We start from the raw sequence: 18,189 nt of genomic DNA, 5'->3' as shown, positions 1-18,189 counted from the left end.
AGTGTGTTGAGTGTCGATCTTCAGGTTCTTTTACACATGTTATGTCATCTGCAAGTCATAGTGATACTATAGGATACACACTCTGAAGCTCATTTCATAAACTAAAAAATGGATAAGATAACAGGGGTTTATATAGCTCCTTTAGGATCATGTGTTTATAAGCAATAGAGCTGGTACTTGATCCAAACAAACCAGTTGTCGTAGAAAAAACATCCTTAAATGTAAAGGCTTTAATTATTTTCCATTGTCCTTCTAACACTTGAAGTTGAACTAGTTTAATGTAAGCATGAGTGTACTCTAAGTAAATGAAGCTGTTGCCAACTGGGTCTTCTCAATGTGGATAACATGATAACATGTGTCCGACCATTCTTTCTTATCTCTTACCCAGGTGACTAATAATGCTATTTGGTATTGTATTAGAATGTATATTTGATCAAATAGCTAATACATCGAGTTAGTCTTCTGTTTCCCTTCACTTCTAATTTATAAATCATATGTAGGTTCTTGTGGCATACACCTAGTCATTTGTGCATAGCTAAAGCTTGGATGCAAATTAACATTAAACCTCCAGATGGCACCAGAGAACAGAGATAAAAACCATAATAGCATTTTTTTTTTTTTCAATGAGCCTTTGTCTTGTTCCTAAGAGGCAGGTTGACTGAGGGAAATGGCTCCTTGTCACTCAGCTAACCTTCAAGGAAGAGGAGTGCCTGACTACACACTTTGCAAATGTCCAGATGCTGTTAGAGACACTTGACGGTGGAATTTTGTGATGCAAACTCACAGGTCTTGCATTTGTGCACAGCTATTTGAGAGTCAAGAGGGTGGTCCTTTCGACTGTCTCCAGCACAAAGTGCCGAGAGAGAGAGACAGATGTGCTACTGCAGAACCCATCGCTAAAGCTTTTGTTGCTGGACAATCCGATACACACAGATACCTGCAGGAAAACAGGAATCTGAAGGGGTGACAGGGTCCTTGGCGTTCTCATTTACAACAGCATTCCTGTAAGGGACTCTTGTTAAACCTAAAAGAAACAAAGAAACAAACAAGCCATGCTGAAAAAAATGATAGTAGCTATCAAACCAAGTACGAAGAGTTGGAGAGAGGAGTCCCCAAATACATGGTGAAATGCATCCTATTGTAATATAACGAGAGATGTACTATCCTCGACACGAATGAACAGAAAGCAATGAGAGGTCCATCCAGCTGGCAGAGTGGGTAAGGTTGTAACTGACAGCCAATACTCACCTCCCCTCCTTCAGCCAGTTATGGATTTATCTTTTAGACACAGATCTAAAGAAGCTTCTCACTCAAGCATTGTGAGTATCCCTCAGCACGCCCCGGGGCCAGTCCCAACATCCCCATCCACAATGGCCACAACACTGCTAATCCTTAAATCATGGCTTAGCACTGTAACACAGAGACATCTGCTGGGCGGGAGTCCAGGGTGCGAGTTGGAACCCCAAGTGCTGTTTTCCTGGATAATCTCATGTCACCTCTCCAGGCATCTTTGCTTGAACTGCCACCCACTGGGTGAGGTCTCACCCACCATCCTCTCTAACGTGATTTTCTCTCGCCTATTGTCACGTTTTTCCACTGATTTCCATTTAGCACTTATCAAAATAAAATCACTTCATTTTACACTCCTTTGTCTGCCTCCCCTGCCTGCAGCTATTGTTGAAGCAAGCAGGACCCTCTTTGGTCTGCCTCCTCCTGCATCTCTACCTTTGAGTACAGTGTGCTGTACATTGTAAATGGCTTTGTAAAACTGAACAAATGACTGAATGGTGGCTGAGAGGCTGCTGGTCCATCCCTCTATTTCCTTCTGGTTATGAAATTTGATTAAAAACATCACATTTAGGATCAAAGCTATTATGGGAGACTATTAAGTCAACATAAATAACTAAAATGTGCCTGAAGAAAAAACAAGAGATTGTAGATACAGAAAAGATAATCATCTCTACCGTGTTTAAAAACAGACGATGAAACAAGAACTCAGAAGCCCAGGAGTCCCGCTGCAAAGGCTCACTCACAAGAATGCCTGATTTCTGGGAGAACTGACGACCAGGATGGGCCAGGAGCAGCTGGGTGTGCCTGCTGTTTTATGTGGAGGTGAGCAACTGCATAGACAGCTCACCAGTCCAGAAGGACCCTCTTTATACTGGTGAGTGTATTACAAATGGTTTCTAATGAACACCCCTGTGCACTGGGAAAAGCCATCTGTTCCCACCTCTCAAAGCTTCCTCGAGACCCTCAGACTGGCTTAAGTTTCTCTTATTCCAACGCTTGCTATTGACTGGCAAATAACAGGGTTTCCTCACGTTTGCCTCTCCCTTTGGAATGTGAGCATTTGAAAAGCCAAGGCTCCCATGCACTGTTGTCTTCTTAGTAGAGCCTGCTGAATACAAAAAGCAATCTGCTAAACAGTTGTTCAAGAAATGAATAGATGAGTCAAGTGCTCAGACTTGACAACTCTTGCCCATACTTACGTTCAGTTCATCCTTGCCCTGGTTCATCACGTATGCCTTCATCTTGTATGAACGAGGTTTTGCTTTTCTTTACAGATGAAAGATTGAGGCTTTGCAAAAGCACATCTGCAGGAATCTGACACCCCCTTCTCGCTTCCCTGGCACTGGCACACATGTGGCAGGCACTCCAACAGACACATTGACATAGACATACATTAAAAAAAAATAAGATGAGTCTTAAAAAATGCAGTTTTTTAAACAAGAATATTTGTCCTAGTCACTTTTCTCACTGTTATGACAAAATCAAAGCAATCCCAATGCAAAGGCAACTTAAGAAAGTTTGCGGCATTGAGGTTTCATGGTAGCAGAGGCATGAGGCACTCCACATGCAGTCAGGAGACAGAGAGGCGAATGAGCTCACATTTACTTTTATATTCATCTTGGGACCTTGGGGTAGGGGTTGGTGCCTCCCACCTTCTGAGTGGGTCTTCCCTTGCCTGTTAAACCTCTCTAAAATCATTCTCATAGACACACTGAGAGCCGTGTCTCCTAGGGGATTCCAAATCTAGGCAGGCTGATGATGAAGGTTAACATTCACAGCATTAAACACCAGCTTTCCATTTTTAAATAAGATCCCATTGTATGGCATGTGTCATGGAGGGAAAAGGAAACCTTTGGCCAAGCAATGCCTAGAAGCAAATACCCACTGACTAAAGTTCAAAATGGTGCATATTAAACTTGGATCCACTCCCCACACCCTTTTTGGTTTGTGCCAGGCCAGTGATGAATAATGAAGAGAATACATTTTGATCAAAGACAACCAACTAACTCGTTGGACATGTTGCATTTGGCGGCATCTGGAAACAACTCTCCTCTTCCACAAACTGTCTTTAAACCATTTAGTCACATTGCCTTTTCCATCTTTTAATGGATAGTGGGCAGAGTTCCAGCTTCCCATTCACTTTTAACCTGAAGAGCAGCCTCATTTCAGGCTATGCAAAGCCTGTCACAGTGACCCTGTGTTATTTTAAATACAAGAATAGTGTTGTGAATGCCTTGAAGAGAAATGTCCACTTCTATCGGAGATGTTAAATGAGGTATATTTTGGCAAAAATGTTACGTTTTTTGTTCTGAGATATTCCAAGAAAAACAAAAACCAAACGGAAACAAAACAAAAAACAAAAAAAAGGGGAAGGTGACACTCAGCATACAACCAGGAAATGTGGGTAATTGTTGGAGCAGAGGTATGGGTACTTGGGGGGTGAATTTTACTCTTCTTTCTTATTTTTGTACATACTGAACTGTGCACTATATACCGTTTTCTGACAGTCCCATATAATTTAAACATAAAGGAGATTTCCTTGTCTTCTGCACATCCCCCCACCTCCCTGGAGCTCACACCTCGGCCCTGGGTTCTCTGAAGGGCAGAGGGGCTATGGCCAGTCTCCTCAGTGTTAGCATGCATGGCTCTTCATTTCTGCTCCACATTCTCTGTTGTCTCCTCTACTGACACTCATGCTTCTTGTTCTTTTTGCAGGGAACATTTGGGGGAAGAGGGAAGGCAAAGGGAAAAGTCTTATTCTAACTGGCTTTAGCATGTTCTATTTGGATGCCACATACCCCTTGGTATGGTGGGTTTGAATGAACGTCCTTTATAGGCTCCTTAAAAGACTTTTGTGGATATCAGATCATTGCCCACCCAGTTCACTTATAGCCTGGCTAGTATGGTAATGTACTTCCTGCCTGCTGCCATCTGGGGATGTATGGGTTATTTTAAACTGTCAATTTGCTATATCCTAGATGGGAAGAAAGTCTTAGTAAGGGATGATCTAGATCAGGATGGCCTGCGGGCATATCTTTGGGTTTGTGGAGTGTTAATTGATGTAGAAAGACACTATAGCAGAGGGCATTTGGACCTCATACAGTTTTGTTTTGATTAACAACATGGAAATAATTATAATTTGTTTGGTAATGATTATTGTTTTCTGTGTTCTCTCTAAGAAAGATCCAAGCAAAATAAACTTAGATAAGGAGAGGAATGAGAGACAGAATGCTAGATTAGAAGTGGTAGAAAAAAATTAGAGTTCTTTAAATCAGAATGAAGAATTTTCAGTGGAACCCAAGGGCACCACAGTCCTCTGTGGGTGGTGCCATTACTTAGGCTAAGCCCTGAATTGTGTAAGAGTGACAAAAGCTAGCTAGCATCCAATCAGTCAACCAAGCAAGCAAATGTAGTTTTTCCTCTCTCTTTGCTCTCAACTGTGGGTGTTATGTGACTAGATGTCTTAGTTCCTGTCTTCCCTGAAGTGATCGACAAATCAGCCTTTCCCTCCACTGAGCTTCCTCTTGCCAGTGTGATTGTAACAATGAGAGCAGAGTGTGTCTGCTCTTCCCATTCCTATGTTCCCACCACACTCGTGATGGAAATATGAAGTAGGGCCTCTTGAGAGTGATTAGGTCACAAGGCAGGGGGCGGGGGGCGGGGGGCTTTATGAATGACACTGGTACTCTTACAAAAGGACCCCAGAGCTCCGCCTCATCCCTCTGCCATGCAATTGGGCAATGGCATGTGCCTGGAATGAGGCTTCCTAACTGTGACAGTGCTTTGACCTGGTGTCCTGGACTGTGGGTCTGTGAGGGAAAAACGTTTACTGTTCATTAGTCACATGGTTTCTGTTAGCTTTTCGCAGGTAGCTTGAATGAATTCTTCTTGTTGATCAGCTTGGATTCTGCTAGATGGATTCTGTCACTTCACTCATTTGCAATGTTTATTTATAACTGTTTGCTTTCTTGTTTGTTTTTTGAATTGGTGATTTCATTCCAATGTTTCTCCCTTCTTCCCTCCAAACCCTCGCTTATACCCACCTCTCCACTCTCCTTCATGGCCCCTCTTTTTAATAATTGTTATTGCATGCATATTTGTATATGCTCATATATTCCTAAGTATAATCTGTCTAGCTACTTTTATGCATGTTTTCAGGACTGACGGTTTAACACTGGACATCAAGTGTCAACACCAACAAACATCCACACTTGATAGAGAAAAGTCTGTGAAGTCCCCACCTACACAAAGAACAATTGGCAGTTAAGTGAATCTGGGAGCAGGAGAGGTGACCCTCCCCAGGGAAGAGCACACCACTTAATTGTTTGCTTTTTAATTAAACAAAATAACATGGGGAGGGGATCTTGAGAATAAAGTCAGATATGAATTCCCGAAAGCTGATTATGGGATGGATCCCCGGATATGGCAGTCTCTAGATGGTCCAACCTTTCATCACAGCTCCAAACTTTGTCTCTGTAACTCCTTCCATGGGTGTTTTGTTCCCAATTCTAAGAAGGGGCAAAGTGTCCACACTTTGGTCTTCATTCTTCTTGAGTTTCATGCATTTAGCAAATTGTATCTTATATCTTAGGTACCCTAAATTTCTGGGCTAATATCCACTTATCAGTGAGTACATATTGTGTGAGTTCCTTTGTGATTGGGTTACCTCACTCAGGATGATGCCCTCCAGGTCCATCCATTTGCCTAGGAATTTTATAAATTCATTCTTTTTAATAGCTGAGTAGTACTCCATTGCGTAGTAAATGTACCACATTTTCTGTATCCATTCCTCTGTTGAGGGGCATCTGGGTTCTTTCCAGCTTCTGGCTATTATAAATAAGGCTGCTATGAACATAGTAGAGCATGTGTCCTTCTTACCGGTTGGAACATCTTCTGGATATATGCCCAGGAGAGGTATTGCGGGATCCTCCGGCAGTCCTATGACACCACTGCATACACTAGCAAGATTTTGCTGAAAGGACCCAGATAGAGCTGTCTCTTGTGAGACTATGCCGGGGCCTAGCAAACACAGAAGTGGATGCTCACAGTCAGCTATTGGATGGATCACAGGGCCCCCAATGGAGGAGCTAGAGAAAGTATCCAAGGAGCTAAAGGGATCTGCAATCCTATAGGTGAAACAACAATATGAACTAACCAGTACCCCTGGAGCTCGTGTCTCTAGCTGCATATGAATCAGAAAATGCCCTAGTCAGCCATCAGTGGAAAGAGAGGCCCATTGGTCGTGCAAACTTTATATGCCTCAGTACAGGGGAACGACAGGGCCAAAAAGTGGGAGTGGGAGGGTGGGGGAGTGGGTGGGGGAGCGTGTGGGGGACTTTTGGGATAGCATTGGAAATGTAAATGAAATAAATACCCAATTAAAAAAATAAAAAAATGAATTCCCGAAAGAACACAGTGTTCCCTTCTTCTAGAAGTAAACAAGAGGTGATAGAAAGAATGAAGAAGGGAAGCTATAGAAAGAGCACAAACTAATTAAGCTAAATAAAAATCAAACAAACAATAACCTAAGACAGAGAGACTGGAGCATCCATAAAAGGCACAGATAATGCCTGGAGATGAAAAAGAAACCCTATGTGCTAGAAAAGTAGACAGAAAACGATATCAACGTTCAAAATAAAAGGATAGAAGAGATACATCCAGGCAAACACCAACCAAATAACTCCCGAATCTCTGCAAAAGGAGTTTTGATGTAAAATATCAAAGAGTGTAGAAAATTGCTAAATAACAATAAGCCTTGAATTTCACTAAAGAGAGATGATTCTAAATATAATCAGAGTTGTATCAAGGTTTATAAAACAAAAATAAGCTAATTGCAAGAAAAAAATAATGAAACTATCATATTTTAGAAAATTTCACTAGCCATAGCAATAATTATAGGCAAAGTAAATTTATCCATCCCCTCCTTTAAGTGCACAGCTCTTATTACAGACTGGAAAATTTGGTAACACCGCTAGTTAATATTTAATGGCCCTGTTTAGAACCAGTGCCTAATCACCAAGAAATCTATTTTTTTCTCAAACACATGGGATAGTTACAAAATTTGGAAAATCTTAAGCCATAATGAAGTCTTAATACATTTAAAATAATTAAAAATAATTATTTTCATATAGGCATCCAACCTCATCATAGTGCAACTAAAGCCTAGACATCGCAACATAAGGAATGAAAAATGCAACATGTGCCTAGACATTTCAAATACACATACATGGAAACATTTAAAACTAGCATTGATGATAATAAACATATTATACATTACAATATATACAATGATATTGCCCAATTTCCCTAAAAGATTGTAAAGAAAATAATAAACATATTGGGCATTTCTGGCAGACACTTTCTTAAGAGCTTGGCACCATTTATGGAGTGTATTTTATTATAAATTAATGTGTACCAGTCTAGTTTTTTATCATAGCAACAATCTCTAATTTTAAATCATAGCCTACCTTTTGTCTCCCCCCCCCGTCCCCCAACACAGATGCTGAAGTCATATCGTGGTTTGAATGTGAAATGTGCCCTATCAATCGACTCAAGGGTGTCAACACTCAGTCCCCAGCTGCTGATCCTGTTTGGGAAGCTTGTGGAATCTTTATCAGATGGAGCTTCAGTGGAGGAAGTTGGTCACTGGGGATGGATGGTCTCATTACTCTTTACTCTCTGCTCCTTCACTGCTGGTGCACTGCTACCATCCGGCCTCCTGCCTGCCTTCTCTAACTCAAGCCATGTCCTCCCTGTCCTGAAGGAATGATCTCCATCAACTGTAGGCCAGAATAAACCTTTTCTTCCTTAAGTCGTGCTAGTCAGGTATTTTTGTCACAACAATAAGAAAAACATCCGAGGTAAGTCCCAATTCCCCAACACCCAAGAATGTGACCGTGTATGGGGACAAGGCCTTTAAAATGTTATAAAGATGAGTTTTATTATTAAGTACCTCAATCCAATGACTCTCCATTATAAAAACAGCAGATACACACAACAGAATGGCTGTGGAGTGATCGTGGTGGGAGGGGTAGCCATCACAAATGCTTTACAGATTTTTTTTTTTTTTCCCTGAATTGAGGCTCATAAGGCTCTGAAAGCAAGCGGAGCCTACAAGACTCTGGAAGTCAACTGAACTTCAGAAGCTCGGAAGTTTAGAGAATTCCCAGGGCTCCATGTCATAAATATAGTAAACAACGGCTGGGGATTGCTAGGGAGACGAGACTCTTCAGTGGCTTTGACCTCCAGTTCAGTTCACTTCAGGGATATGGTTTTGTAAGCTGTCACTCAAGTTTGGATGGCTTTCCAGTGTGAAGCTGCTTTTGAGAGGTCTATGCTCCTGTAGTTAAACTGCAGTGAACTCACTGTCACCAAGCTAATAGGTGGGGTTCTTTCTTTGATCTGTTATTGATGGGCTATCTAAGGGGAATAGAGATTTGTTCATGTCTCCCCAGGAAAAGTCACAAAACAACTCTAGTGTATTAATTACTTTTATAGCACTGTGACTATTGTTATGTGACAGAGGGTCTCAGTCGATAGTGTTGGGGAGAAGACAGTGGAGTAGCTGAGATCATGTTGGCAGAGTATGTGGTAGAGGCTTTTCACATAACAGTGGGCCAGGAAGCATGACAGGAAGTTGGCACGGATAGCACACCCACAATAACCTACCCCCTGTGACGACTCCTTCCATGCAGGCCCATCTTCCCAAGGCTCTGGGAATCACCTGAAATCACCCCATCAGGGGAAAGAGGAGGCTGGGACAGACATTTCAGATTCAAACCATAACACTAAGAAACAAAGCTTCAAACAAAACTAATCCTCCTGGCACAATAACTGTAGACTTGAAGCCTGCCAAGAATAAATCTATGTTGGGTAATACACTCAATCTTTGGTATTTTATGATGGCACCCAGAACAAGCCAAAGCACTTTGTGTTCAAGCAGATTCATTGTTATTAGGCAGTCGATTGCATCCTGTGCCCTCCCCAAATCTGTGTGTTAGAGTCTTGCGAGCATCTTGTTTAGAGGACCTTAACAGAGTCAGTTCAGGTTAAGTGATGTTCTAAGAGAGATGCCCTAACAGAACAGGGACATGAGGCTACTTCTTTTTGCCTCTGCCTTCTCTTTCTCCTTTCTCTTCTGTCTTCTCTTCCCCCTTCCTTCTCCCGGAATTGCTCTCTCTCTCTCTCTCTCCCCCCCCTCCTCTTTCTCCTGTCCTTCCTCCTTCCCCTCCTCCAGAGCTTTGTCTCTCTTCCTACCTAGCCTCCTCGAGACCAAGTGAGGACACGGTGTTAAAAGTGCATATAAGACAGGAGGAGAAATCGACTGAGAACCCTGCCCTGCAGGCTGCTGATGCTTTATTGTGAACTCAAGCATCCAAAACTGAGAAAGCATTTTGTGCTGCTTCAGCCCCTAGACTGTAGTAGGGCTGTACACCAGCGCTGTCAGGGCAACGTGCTTCCCATGTACATACTTATTCTTTGTTTCCAGGTGGTTTCCATATGCATCTCACAGAAAATTAAACATTTCAAAGTCCACATTCTAATGAAGAAAGAGAGGCCATCAATGAGAGCTTGGTACAGGTCCTGTTTGCTTTGGATTGCCTTGTGTTAACTTTCTTTGGATGTGATTTCAAAAGCAGTCATCTTATACCCTCTGCTGAGGCAGTGTCTGGGAAAGACAAGGAGAGGGCTGAGCTCTGATAATTCTTCTGTCCAGCATTTGGATTTAAACTGTAACTGGAGACTCTGAAATCACTAAGGCCCTTGACCTCCCCTTACTCTCCCCACCCCTAGCATGATCTCACAGGGGCAGCCTCTTGCTCTTCCTTTCATGTTCCAGAATGTGGCAAAGACCATGAAAATAAAATGTTGACTCCTGATGCAAGAGGCTCTGAGTTCAGACAGTCTATCCTGGTCCTAGGGAATGGAGCCAGAGTAGTATTTCTTGCGTCTTCACCAAGACCTCTCTTTCTCTGCCACTAACTTTGCATAAAGCATCTAACACACTAAACACATGGTTGCCTCAGAACACAGGTCAGGAGAACCTGAGCTTCTGTCTCTTTGGTGATATTGTGATTAACAAAACTGAAAAAAAGGAAGGCCTCCTCAGCTACTTGCTTAGCCTCAAAAGGGGAGGTTTGATTAGTAAGGAGAGGGTAATTCCACCTTCTTGATAGAAAGCAAAAATGCAAAAACTTGAGTCCACTCTTTCAAAAAGGCTCAAAGCTGGTATAATTCTTGGACACTCAGTAAAATATATGACCTATTTTGGCAGATAAAATAGAAGCACCAAGTCAACACATTTAAAACCATAAAATAGCTTTGTTTTCATTTTTTTCACCCAGGCTATTCTAAAACATTATGCAGCTCAAGCTGGCCCCAAACTCATGGCAACACATAGGACCCCCATGGTAAGATTGTAGAAGGGAGAAAAAGAGGCCTGGACACCTGGAGGGAGAGACTGGGACATGAATGTCTCTGTGAGGTACAGAGCCTGACTATGTACAGCCTGGCTTAGCCTCTCAGATGCTAGGATTAGAGGCAGGAGCCATCACATCCAGCATTAATAAGTCAATGCAATTAGGTATAGCATTTTTCCCCCCATCAGAGCTAGGGTTGAACCTGAGGTCTTACAATTGTTAGACAACCTCTCTAAGCCTCTGAGTCCCATCCCACACAAGTTCCTTTATATTCATTCACAAATGACAGTCGCCCATTTTTCTACGGAGCTCCTGGAGGCATGGAAGAGTGCACACATTTATACAACAAACAGAACATTTGTAAAATTTCACTGTATGGAAGTCTATAGACGGATGCAATAGCAACAATATGTTTCTATGATCTATATTTTAAACCAGTTTTTAAATCCAAGCAATGGATAGCTATGACACATTGAATTTTGATAATAACTTAAATTTACAACTGTAACATGAAACCATCTTATGTCACAACACCATGCAATATTGCCATGCCTGTCACTCTAATACATCTTCACAGGCATTTTGATGAAATATCACTTTTCTGATGAAATTTAAATGAATGCATTAAAAAGCAGATGTCAGTTTCCATGAGAGCCATTCAATTATAAGATTTGGTGGTACTTTCTTTGATTTTGTGATACTGATCTGAACACATTATAATAGCATCAATGTGTTGGACCACTAACTCAGTCACTCTTAAGAAGAAAGGCTATTGTGAGTGATGACTAAACTGGAGCATTGGATAGGACAATCCTGGCTGCCAACAGACAACCCAGAATCAAGTTGTCTTCAGGAAATGTAATATTGTGTGTCCATCTAAGAGTAAAGAATGCACAGTTAGGGAAGTCCCTCTATCACCACAGACTCATGGTTCTTTAATCTCTCCCTCTACTTACCTAGCATTAGCTTCACCATGAGGCCAACTGTCCTCATGGTTGCAAATGGCTTCAGTGGCCCAGGGAGCATCATTTAGATAATGTCCAGAATCAGGAAAAGGTCTTTCCTTTGTATGGAAACCATTACCAGACACAATCCTGCCCTTGTTACTTCCTTAAGGAGCACTTTGTCACTGCTGAACTAGTGAGGAATGTTATTGGGGACTTAGATCTCTTGGACTCTCTGGCTATGGAGGCTGAGGCCAGCTTCCTAGTCTGGAAACTTGAACACAATGTAGCTCTTAGGAAGGGAAGGAGAGAGAAAGAGAGAGAGATGAGAGAGAGAGAGAGAGAAAGAGAGAGAGAGAGAGAGCACAAGTGAACTCTTAGGCTCTTAGTGGTCTGCTGTGGTCATGGTGAGTTTGGAGAACATAGAGGATGATGCAACAAAATCCCCTCCAGACCCTTGGGGAGGGGCACAGAAAAGTGTAAACAAAATACAAAATAAAATCTTAACAGAGTTGATCATTTGTAGCTAATGAATGTTGCATGGGCTCAGAGGGGGAATAGCCTGTAGGTAGATGCTCCTGGGAAAAAAATTATACAAGATGGAAACAAGAGGAAGAGTGAGCATTTAAGTAATTGTGGAACCATGTCAGCTCTGCCCTTTCCCCGGGCTCTGGATGTGCAGCCTTCCCTAAGTACACACTGTAAGAATAGATGCTGGCCTTTCATTCTTGGAATGCATAAGATCTGCCTATGTTTCAAACCGTTCCTCATGTCTTCAGCTCTAGGTTCTTTGACTCACACTTTCTCTAGTAATGGAGAGTCTCCAGGGTTTCTCTATATCAGTATGGACTGCTAACCTTCCAAGGACCAGTAATCCACCTCCTGAGATAGTACCATCTCACTACTCTGCCTCAGTCCTTCCCCTTTCCCTTCCAGCTATAGCCCAGACCCAAGGACTGTCCTAAGCCAGAGTATAGGCCGAACCCCCACCACCCTGATCAGTGATGGTAAAGTCAACTCAGACCATCTGCTCTCCACCCCTACATCGACAGTGAGAACGAACATCATCTTAACTCTGTTACAGGTTATCATGAGAACTAAAGAGCTAAAGTAATGGGAATTGTTTAGGAAATCACCTGGGAAACGAAAATCAGTAAAAATTAGCCGCAGTGAAAATTATTGGCTTTTAAAAAATGTATTTTATATGGCAATAGCCAGTTACTGGGGTCACATCAGCTTCCAGAAATGTATGAAGGAGTATTTGAAAGCTTTGCCAGAAGAAAGTGGGCAGTGCTTGATTAGTAATGTCTGTCACAGGCCAGGTAATGGGGAGACGGGTGCAGGAAAGATACCTTTCCCAGACCAGTCCAACTTTCTCATTTCTCAGAGTCAAGGCCCGTAGCTACGGAATGTCAGGAGTTTGGCTTGAAACCACACACATTTTTGTAATCAGATATTCTGGGTGTCACTGGAAGCCCCGTTTGATGGATGAGTGTAGTGGGTTTGGCCAAAAAAATGTATTTTATTTTATGTGTACGCAGAAGTGCTTACATGTGAGAGTCTGTGTGTGTATGTGTGTGTGTGAGTGTGTGAGTGTGTGCCACATGCATTAGATCCCCTGGAACTGGAGTTACAGGCAGTTATGAGGGAATCAAATATAGGTCTTTGAAAGATCAGCAAGCAAGCGCTCTTAACCTCTGAGCCATCTCTCTAATCTCGAATGTTCCTGATTTTATTCTCCTACTCATCTAAAGGGCTTGGGATTGATTGTGAACGTAAGTGTGAATATTTTAACAAGGCAGCTTAGGCAGTAGACATGATAATCTACATTTTAAATGACCAGAAAGTGAAAGATTGGAGAGAAAGAAAGTAAACAGAAGACACCACATTCATTCATTCTTTGCCATCAAAGGAAGGAAAGGACTTACACAGTGGTGGAGGGCTGTAATCACAGCACCGTGGAGTCTGAGAACACTCAGACAGGAAGATCTCAAGTTCAGAGCTAACTCGGCTCCTGAGATTTGGTAGCCCACGGGCGGGACTGGGGAAATGTGTAAAGAGCGCTAAAGCTTCTGCTATGCTGCTAGACTCGTGGAGAAGGCGTGAGCATTCATACTAGCAGTGGTTATTTGGAACTTTACTGTTCATATTGCCTGACTTTTCTAGTTAAACTTTCCATTAATTTTTCATAAGAAGTTACATTCATTTACTTTATATTAAATCCTTTTCTTATTCCATGATTAAAGTAAGTTCTACGTGATCCCTGTGTCCTCGGCTTGCGGTGGTTGTCTGACTCCTGGGAAGAAAGACGGCTTTGGAAGCTGCAAAGGCTGCAGTTGTATCCCGAGACATCTTCCTTGGTGTGAAATCACAAGTGCGCTGAGTTTGGGCAAACGCAATTAGGCTTGGAAATCCAATTAAAGAATAGAAGACACTCTTTCTGCCTGAAGACTTTTCCTTCTATGTAAATCAGACAAAAAACATGTGTAATTTATGAGAATGCCGAATGAATTACCCTTCAGCAACCACCTTTCACAGTATTGTCTTTCCTCCAAAGCCAAAGGAACCAAGAGATGTAATGATTGTGTAAGACTTCAATCAAATCAAATCAAATGAAACTAAAAAACTAATGCCATGACAATAGGCATCATTAGCCTTGACAATCTTCTGACAGCAATAGGACAATAGTCTCAGTCCCAAAGCAGACCATGCTCACCATGAGTTGAACCCAATGGGTTTAGCAGCAGCCTTGCTACTGTTGGTGCTGCGACCATTGAGGAGTGGTCAGTGTGCATTTGATTTCATTCATGTCCCAGCCAGGCACACATCTCTGTCCATCTTCTCCAGGGGCAAATGGAGTGACGTCTGATGAAAGATCCAGAGTCATGTCTGCGTGATTTTCCTTGCACTTTGATTTAATGAGACAGAAGTAAGGCAGTGGCAAGACAAGATCCAGGATCTTTCCCCACATGACAACACTGTTGTTTCAATGAGTCCCAGTGAGCTGGCAGACTTCTTCTTGATGCTGCAATAGGGAAATTGGTAGATAGGAGAGCCCCAGCGGCCATTAAAAGTGGCCAGAACTTAGTGAATTAGCTCTGCCTGTCTCATGTTTACCCAAATCACAAAAGGCCATGGTAAATATTTTAGCAGCAGAAAGAAGCCCTTTAGGGGTTAAACATGTGATTCCTGAATGGGGAAAAAAAAAGAAATAAAAAAAAAAGGGATGGTGGAGGAGAAAGTCTTTTTTATAAATATGTGAGAGAGCAGAGCCAGAGGCAGGGACATCTGGAAGAGTCCAGAGTAGACATAAGAGGGCTAAGCTGGGCCATGTGAGAAGAGGGGGCTGAATAGGCAGAGGGAAAAAGGAACCAGTTAAAGCAGCCAGGAGGCTCAAAGGTACAGAGAGAAAGGGTAACTAAAATGGTGGGATTATACAGAAAAGAGCAAGCTTGCCTCCTGGGTTGGCGAATTCAGGGTAGGGTGCTGGGTATGCCAGCCCCTGTAACAGATAGGGACTGAGGGACTGCAGGGAGACTTAGTGGCCAGGTTTGCTTTGATATACATGTTAAATAGGCACCTTAGCCATTTGTCCCTGGTTTGAGACTAACAGCTCTACCTTTAAGAAATCCTCTCATCGTTTTGTTCTCTCAGAACCAGAGGGGAGATGAGGCCAACTAGGCTGTTTGAAGGACTGAATGCTCAGGTTTCCCCCCAACAGCTACGTGGAAGTCCTGCTCCCCCCTCCCATCCAGTGTGTTGGTGTCGATGGCCAACAGCACACACTGGAGCTCAGAACCTTAGTTTCAGACACCTTAGCCTTTAAGGCTGTGGGAAATGTTGTCTAGGCTGCCCAGCCCACGGTGATTTGTTATCTTGCTATTCATAGTAGCAAGAGCTAAGATAGTCACCTGAGAAAGAAGATCCCATCACAGTCACCTGTAGGGATTCCCAGGAAAGCACAGCTAACATCCCATACCTAGAGAAGCAGGACCAGGATGGACTATCCTTCCCTGGAGGTCTCTGCATTGCAAGCCTCATTTGAAAGCAGCCTTCATACAGAGAGCGGCAGGCTAGAAAGTTCCTCTGGACTTCTTAGGGTTTGCACAAATTATATAATTTCAGTAATTAAAAAAAAATAAAACATTTTGAACAAAAGTCTCTCTTGCTTGAATATTGTGAGAAGAGTCATTAATCTCTGGGACTTTTCTATCGTCAGTTTGCATGCATTTGTATGTTGTGTGTTTGTGTGAATTTTCCTGGCATGCTTTGGACACAGCTTTCTTTACACCACGGTTAGTAGAGAATGGGTATCATTCATTCTTCAAGGAATGATCTTTTTCTCTTGCATTACTACTCACTAATTTATAATAACTTAATTTTACCAAATTATGATTAATGACAGCATAAGTGATTATGTCACAAGACATTTAAGTGGCTCTCTACAATTGTGCATTTATATTTTTCCTCCATTCCCACTGTGCAATAATGGTTATCTAAGGATATATTCCCGTGTTTGCTTGTTTCCTTAGGATATTTTCCAACAGATAGATTTGGTAGATAATGTATATAATAAAGGCAAGTAAATATAAAATTTTAATTTCCCATTAAAATGTTTGGATTTGTGTACATTTGTCTTAGTTAGAAGATAAACACCATGATCAAAAATAACTTGGAGAGGAAAGGGTTTATTTTATCTTATGGTTTACAGTTCATTATGGAGGGAAGTCAGGTAAGAAATTCAAGGCAGGAACCTAGAGCAGGAAGTGAAGCAGATGTCAGGAGGAAAAGCTGTTTACTGGTCTGCTTCTCATGGCTTGCTCAGCCTGTGTTCTTACAGCACTGGGCAGATCGCCACCCATGGTGAGCTGGGCTCTCTCCATCAATAGTCTGCCTCAAAGGTTTCCCACAAGCCAATCTTGTGGATACATTTTCAAAGTTATAGTTCCCTCCTCTCAGATGGCTCTGGCTTCTGCCAGCACATTATCCCATTATTAGAATAAGAGGATCAGCCCTTTTCAGCATCTCTGATAAACCTTATGCATGTCATTGAATAAACGCTGACACCATTGCATATACTAGCAAGATTTTATCGAAAGGACCCAGATGTAGCTGTCTCTTATGAGACTATGCCGGGGCCTAGCAAACACAGAAGTGGATGCTCACAGTCAGCTATTGGATGGATCACAGGGCTCCCAATGGAGGAGCTAGAGAAAGTACCCAAGGAGCTAAAGGGATCTGCAACCCTATAGGTGGAACAACATTATGAACTAACCAGTACCCCGGAGCTCTTGACTCTAGCTGCATACGTATCAAAAGATGGCCTAGTCGGCCATCACTGGAAAGAGAGGCCCATTGGACACGCAAACTTTATATGCCCCAGAACAGGGGAACGCCAGGGCCATAAAAGGGGAGTGGGTGGGTAGGGGAGTAGGGGTGGGTGGGTATGGGGGACTTTTGGTATAGCATTGGAAATGTAAATGAGCTAAATACCTCATTAAAAAATGGAAAAAAAAAAGAAATGAAGGGAAAAAAAAAAGAGAAAATACCCAATTAAAAAAAGACCAAAAAAAGTGAAAAAAAAAAAAAAGAATAAATGTCATTGATTGGCGAAACCAGTTTCCTTGTGGAAATGTCCACTTTCTTGACTTTTCAAACAGTTGACCACAGTTGGCACTGGTCTGGGGTTTTACTTGTCTCTTTCTCTTCCTATCCCTTATTTTCTGGTTCTTGTGATATTTCCCCCACTAAATTAAGAAAAACTAGTCCCAGCAAAATGCTATCTCAGGGTGTAAAAATATAAGAATACTGTCATGTCTTCTCTTACCAAGTATCTTGGTCTTTTTAATTAGAGTGAAATTTGTGTTTTAAACACAGCCTCTGACAACTTGGTTTGAGACATTTGTCTCAAACATGGCTGATCGTGTTTGTGAGGAGGTGAGAGTGAGCCTCCTGATTATGAAATTTTAGCTTACAGACTGCATAGGAAAGCTAATTTTACCTTTGGTTAAACCTGGTGTCTTGGAATAACTTGACTAAATATGTACATTCATATGAAGTAAATGATATTTTAGAATGTGTTTGAATCTTCTTTCCTTTGTTTTGAATGTGTGTGTGTGTACATGTGTGTGTAAGGAGGGCATGGTAAGATTTTAAGTCTCTTCTTCTCTTGCTCGAAGTCTTATTACCTTGAGACAGAGTCCCTCCCTGAACTAGAGGGCTGCCATTCCCTTTAGGCTGGCTGGCCAGCAAGCTCTTAGGATCAGCTTGTCTCTATCCTCCAATGCTGGTGCTTCAGGCATGCATAGCCACGAACCATTTATTTCTACATGAGTGCTGGGGATTTGAACTCAAGTCCTCATGCTTGTAGAGAAGTAGATTTACCCAGAGGTGTTTGGGCTTTTAATAAAGTTGGGTTATAAGTCAGCATAAAAGTCATGATCTTAACAAAGGAACAGTTCTTCCCTCCCAGAAAAGCCTTCCGAGTTTGCATTTGCACAGTGTCACAGCCGCTGTCACAGCAGCTCCTTTCTGAC

The 18,189-nt window shown here is 42.2% G+C and overlaps 1 long non-coding RNA gene across 3 annotated transcripts; it reads left to right on the top strand.

The window, feature by feature from the left end:
* Window positions 1-302: 302 nt before the first annotated feature.
* Window positions 303-14,087, top strand: Gm10610. 3 transcript variants are annotated; one of them, XR_869754.2, is made up of 5 exons: window positions 645-1,319; window positions 1,980-2,164; window positions 5,449-5,552; window positions 7,790-8,150; window positions 13,900-14,087. It is a non-coding gene; the product is annotated as a predicted gene 10610 (long non-coding RNA). The 3 variants fall into 3 exon arrangements; XR_869755.3 differs by lacking the exon at window positions 13,900-14,087 and having other exon boundaries at window positions 1,980-2,112; window positions 7,790-9,457; XR_140845.5 differs by lacking the exon at window positions 5,449-5,552 and having other exon boundaries at window positions 303-2,164; window positions 7,790-14,087.
* Window positions 14,088-18,189: the final 4,102 nt, after the last annotated feature.

The sequence above is a fragment of the Mus musculus genome, chromosome 7, assembly GCF_000001635.26.
Source record: "Mus musculus strain C57BL/6J chromosome 7, GRCm38.p6 C57BL/6J".
In the NCBI taxonomy this organism is placed as follows: Eukaryota; Metazoa; Chordata; class Mammalia; order Rodentia; family Muridae; genus Mus; species Mus musculus.
This window is presented reverse-complemented; position numbering and strand designations above follow the sequence as displayed.